General features: G+C 44.8%; 1 long non-coding RNA gene across 1 annotated transcript in view; it reads right to left on the reverse strand.

The window, feature by feature from the left end:
* The window catches only part of LOC306919000, a 6,854-nt gene extending 3,352 nt beyond the window's left edge, over nucleotides 1–3,502 (reverse strand). Inside the window, exon 1 of the long non-coding RNA XR_013789452.1 lies at nucleotides 3,216–3,502. This is a non-coding gene — a long non-coding RNA (uncharacterized lncRNA). The remainder of the gene's footprint in view (nucleotides 1–3,215) is intronic.
* Between the last annotated feature and the right edge of the window lie 1,969 nt (nucleotides 3,503–5,471).

Raw genomic sequence — 5,471 nt, forward strand, 5'->3', positions numbered from 1 at the left:
GGGCCCTCAAAGCTGTATATAGGAGGGGCTAGAATACCTCAAAGCTGTATATAGGAGGGGCTAGTGGACCTCAAAGCTGTATATAAGAGGGGCTAGAACACCTCAAAGCTGTATATAGGAGGGGCTAGGGCCCTCAAAGCTGTATATAAGAGGGGCTAGAACACCTCAAAGCTGTATATAGGAGGTGCTAGTGCCCTCAAAGCTGTATATAGGAGGGGCTAGGGCCCTCAAAGCTGTATATAGGAGGGGCTAGAATACCTCAAAGCTGTATATAGGAGGGGCTAGTGGACCTCAAAGCTGTATATAAGAGGGGCTAGAACACCTCAAAGCTGTATATAGGAGGGGCTAGTGGACCTCAAAGCTGTATATAAGAGGGGCTAGAACACCTCAAAGCTGTATATAGGAGGGGCTAGGGCCCTCAAAGCTGTATATAAGAGGGGCTAGAACACCTCAAAGCTGTATATAGGAGGGGCTAGTGCCCTCAAAGCTGTATATTTACAATTTACAATTTAGGCATTTAGCAGACGCTCTTAATCCAGAGCGACTTACAATAGGCAAGAACAAAAAGCATGGGAATACATCACATATGTAAAAAAAAAAATGCATTTATCGCGAAACATGCGTAAGCTAAGACCGTGACTAGAACATATCTATATAATGACACTATACATATAAACTATAACTAGAACATATCTATATAATGACACTATACATATAAACTACACATATATGCTATACTATGCTGTACATATATACTATGAAGTGCTATGACTACATACAATGCACTTATTGTGCTGTCTACATGACATGCTATAAGTCTGTTTCAAATGCTATATAAGTCTAAGAAGTGCTGTCTAAGGGGGGTAGGGTAAGTGCTATGGGCCATGATGGAGTCTGAAAAGGTGGGTTTTCAGACTACGGCGGAAGATCGGGAGTGATGCTGCAGTTCTGATTGCAACGGGAAGTGCATTCCACAGTTTTGGGGCCAGAAGGGAGAAGAGTTTGGGACGTGTGGAGCGTTGTCCCGGCGTTTTTAGTGAGGGTACTTCCAGCTTCCCTGCGTTGGCTGATCTGAGTGCGCGGGAGGGTTTGTAGGGTTCAATCATGCTGGCAAGATATGGGGGAGCCATACCTTTGGTTGCTTTAAATGCCAACATCAGAGTTTTGTATTCTGTGCGGGCAGCGACCGGGAGCCAGTGCAGGGAGCGGAGCAGGGGGGAGACATGTGAGAATTTTGGCTGGTTGAAGACCAAGCGAGCTGCGGCATTTTGGATCAGTTGGAGAGGCTTCAGTGCACATGCCGGTAGGCCAGTAAGGAGAGAGTTACAATAGTCAAGTTTTGACAGGACTGTTGTCTGGATTAGGAGCTGGGATGATTCCTGGGTGAGGAACGGTCTAATTCGTCGTATGTTATAGAGTGTGAACCTATATAGGAGGGGCTAGGGCCCTCAAAGCTGTATATAGGAGGGGCTAGTGGACCTCAAACATCAGTGATCTTATCATCATCATCATCATTTTAGTGGAATAGGAGCGAAATTAATGTTGTAGTTACAGAACAAAGAATGTTTGCTTTCGCCAACTTTGTTGAAGAAGAGTCTAACCCTAACCCTAACCCTAACCCGGGTTAGGGTTAGGGTTAGGCCTACTAACCCTAACCCTAACCCTAACCCTTTGTTGAAGAAGAGTCTGGGTTAGGGTTAACCCAGTCTGGGCAGGCTTGATACTGTAACCCTAATACCTAACCCTAACCCTAACCCTAACCCTTTGTTGAAGAAGAGTCTGGGCAGGCTTGATACTGTAACCCTAATACCTAACCCTAACCCTAACCCTAACCCTAATACCTAACCCTAACCCTAACCCTTTGTTGAAGAAGAGTCTGGGCAGGCTTGATACTGTAACCCTAATACCTAACCCTAACCCTAACCCTAACCCTAACCCTAACCCTAACCCTTTGTTGAAGAAGAGTCTGGGCAGGCTTGATACTGTAACCCTAATACCTAACCCTAACCCTAACCCTAACCCTAAACCTAACCCTAACCCTAACCCTTTGTTGAAGAAGAGTCTGGGCAGGCTTGATACTGTACTTTATTTTAAATCACACCTGTGTGATGTGAGGGGCGCTCAAAACACATAGGGGTAACATAGACACTATGCCTATTTGCTCAGACACTATGACGTACAGTTCTCCATTCATTGTCAATGAGAATTTAATGTTTGTGTATAAGACAGTTTGTGAACATACACTAAAAGCTGCATATAGGAGGGGCTCGATCAATCAATCAATCAATCAATCAATCAATCAATCAATCAATCAATCACGTATTCAAAGCCCCACCGGGCCACCCTGGAGATTTTTGAGGGGCGCTAACATTATAAACCCCATTGACATGGACAGAGTTTAATGTTTGTTTTGTCCATGTTTATTTTGTCTGATAATTACGCCATAAAAGATGTGTATATAATTATTTGGCAGTACAGGTAAGATGATAAGAGTGCCTCTCACTTCACACAGGTGTGATTTTTAAATCCAACTTGAAAACCCACCTTTTTATCCTGGCTTTTAACACAGTGTGAACTTATTGTGTATTGTTGTTCACTGTTTTTGTTGTTATTTCGTTTTGCTTGGCCTGTTATTATAACATGTTCTAATAATGCACTGCGATTCGGTCTATCTGTATCATTATTGTAAAAACATGTTATATTATTACTGTGGATAGTTAGTTATTGTGTTAGTTATTACTGTGATAGACTACTGTCTACCTGTTCCATTATTGTATGATAATAACATGTTCTGTTATTGATAGACTACTGTCTACCTGTTCCATTATTGTATAATAATAACATGTTCTGTTATTGATAGACTACTGTCTACCTGTTCCATTATTGTATAATAATAACATGTTCTGTTATTGATAGACTACTGTCTACCTGTTCCATTATTGTATGATAATAACATGTTCTGTTATTGATAGACTACTGTCTACCTGTTCCATTATTGTATGATAATAACATGTTCTGTTATTGATAGACTACTGTCTACCTGCTTCTGGAAAGCTAAATAATAATAAATATAAATAAAATGGACTTGACTTGACAATCAATAAAAAGTATGTTATGCAGAATGTTTTCAAATGTATTGAAATGTACAAGAAAATAGCAGATCTACAACCTTGTTATTATTATTATTATTATTATTATTAGTCTTTGATCTTTACCGTCTCCTCGTGGCCCCGCCCCTCCGTCTCGAGACGCCGTTTGTTGGTGTTCTTGTGCACGAGCTGCTGCATCAATGTCTCCATGGCAACCACGCGCGCACATAAACACACACACGCACACAGACACGCGCGCACACCCCCACACACACGCACACACACGCACACACACACGCACACGCACGCACGGTGTAAACAGACAGGAGCTGAACCGCTCGAGGCTCCAACAGGATGAGCTGCTGTTAGCCTGTTGGCATGCTAACAGAGGACACACACTGTCCCCACGTCACTTCCGTAGGAGGGGACGCTGTTCTGACGTCACTTCCGCCAAAACGGACTTCACATTAAAAGTTAGTTTCATTGATCAGATGAAATTGTCAGTGGTGGAAAAATAGTTTTTTTCTTCACCTAATTAAAAGTATCAAGATTCATATGATTTCCTGTTTTTGAGTGGTGCAAACCACTCCAACAACGAGCTTTGTCTGTACTGTGTACCTGTACGTGTGTGTACCTGTACGTGGGACCCAAAAAAATGAGCATGGTTACTATGGTCACTGACATTACGTCAGACCACAGCTGATCAGGCTATATAAGACCTTGCACCACTCAGTTCACACGGGTGTGATTTTTTAATACAAGTGTGTATTTGTACATCTCTGATGAATTGAACATGGTGGACCGTGTAGTAAACCAGTGTAATGCTGTATCAGTGAGTCGTCCTCAGTAACAGTCTCTGTATTGAGTTGTGATTTCATGTGAAATGAACCCATTCTGCAAACTGTTAATAAATACTTCAATCAATCAATCAATCAATCAATACTGTAATGTAGAAGTAAGCCTACATCATCATGACGTAACATGTCGATTTGCTCGTCTATATTTGCTCGTCTAAATTCTCCATTAATTGTCTCCACCAGGCCGAAGGCATGGGGAGAGAGTTTGCACTCCGTCCGTCCGCGTGTGTGTGTGTGTGTGTGTGTGTGTGTGTGTGTGTGTGTGTGTGTGTGTGTGTGTGTGTGTGTGTGCGTGCGTGCGCGCGTGCGTGTGTGTGTGTGTGTGTGTCCGTCTGTGTACAGCTAATCTCTGACACCATTAACCCGGTCGGTGCCACACTCTCTGGATGCCAACGATGGAACAAAATGAATCAAATCATCCAATATCCATTCATAGTCTGGATTTTCAGTGGTGAGGTGACCACCGCTCCGGTGGTGAGGTGACCACCGCTCCGGTGGTGAGGCGACCACCGCTCCGGTGGTGAGGTGACCACCGCTCCGGTGGTGAGGTGACCACCGCTCCGGTGGTGAGGTGACCACCGCTCCGGGAGGTGAAAGCTGAAATGATAACGTTGAGCGGTGGTGAGTAAAAACAGAGAGAAGGGCTGGGGCGGTGGCAGTGGTTTGCTCTTCACCGCGGCTTGTGACGTCATGTTGTAGTTTGGTGGTCAACTCACCACCGAAAATCCAGACTATGAATAACGATTAAGAAGAAATGGCACCCTTTTCACATTGGCCTATTATAGCGCCACCAGGAGGCCACAACCTGACCTGCCCTGGTGGAGACCTGTGTCCCGAGGTTATAGCGCCACCAGGAGGCCACAACCTGACCTGCCCTGGTGGAGACCTGTGTCCCGAGGTTATAGCGCCACCAGGAGGCCACAACCTGGCCTGCCCTGGTGGAGACCTGTGTCCCGGGTTATAGCGCCACCAGGAGGCCACAACCTGACCTGCCCTGGTGGAGACCTGTGTCCCGGGTTATAGCGCCACCAGGAGGCCACAACCTGGCCTGCCCTGGTGGAGACCTGTGTCCCGAGGGGCACTTTTTGTAGTTGTCAATGAAATGTAATGTTTGTGCAGGACAAACACAGGCGGTCAGACAAGCCTGCACTTGCCGTGTGTGCCTGCATGCGTGTGTGTGTGTGTGTGTGTGTGTGTGTGTGTGTGTGTGTGTGTGTGTGTGTGTGTGTGTGTGTGTGTGTGTGTGTGTGTGTGTGTGTGTGTGTGTGTGTGTGTGTGTGTGTGTGTGTGTGTGTGTGTGTGTGCATCCATGCATGCATATGCATTATATTTTTGAGTGGTGTAAACCACTCCTACAACTGGCTTTGTTTGTGCAGAAAAAATGAGCATGGTTGCTATGTTCACCCTGTTCACCCGGGTGTGATTTCATTACATCAGACATGATTTCATTACGTCAGACAGGCTATATTATACACCACTCAGTTCACACGGGGATGATTTTTTTTGTATGTATTGATTTAAGTGA

Source organism: Electrona antarctica, assembly GCF_951216825.1.
Source record: "Electrona antarctica genome assembly, contig: scaffold_54, whole genome shotgun sequence".
Lineage (NCBI taxonomy): Eukaryota > Metazoa > Chordata > Actinopteri > Myctophiformes > Myctophidae > Electrona > Electrona antarctica.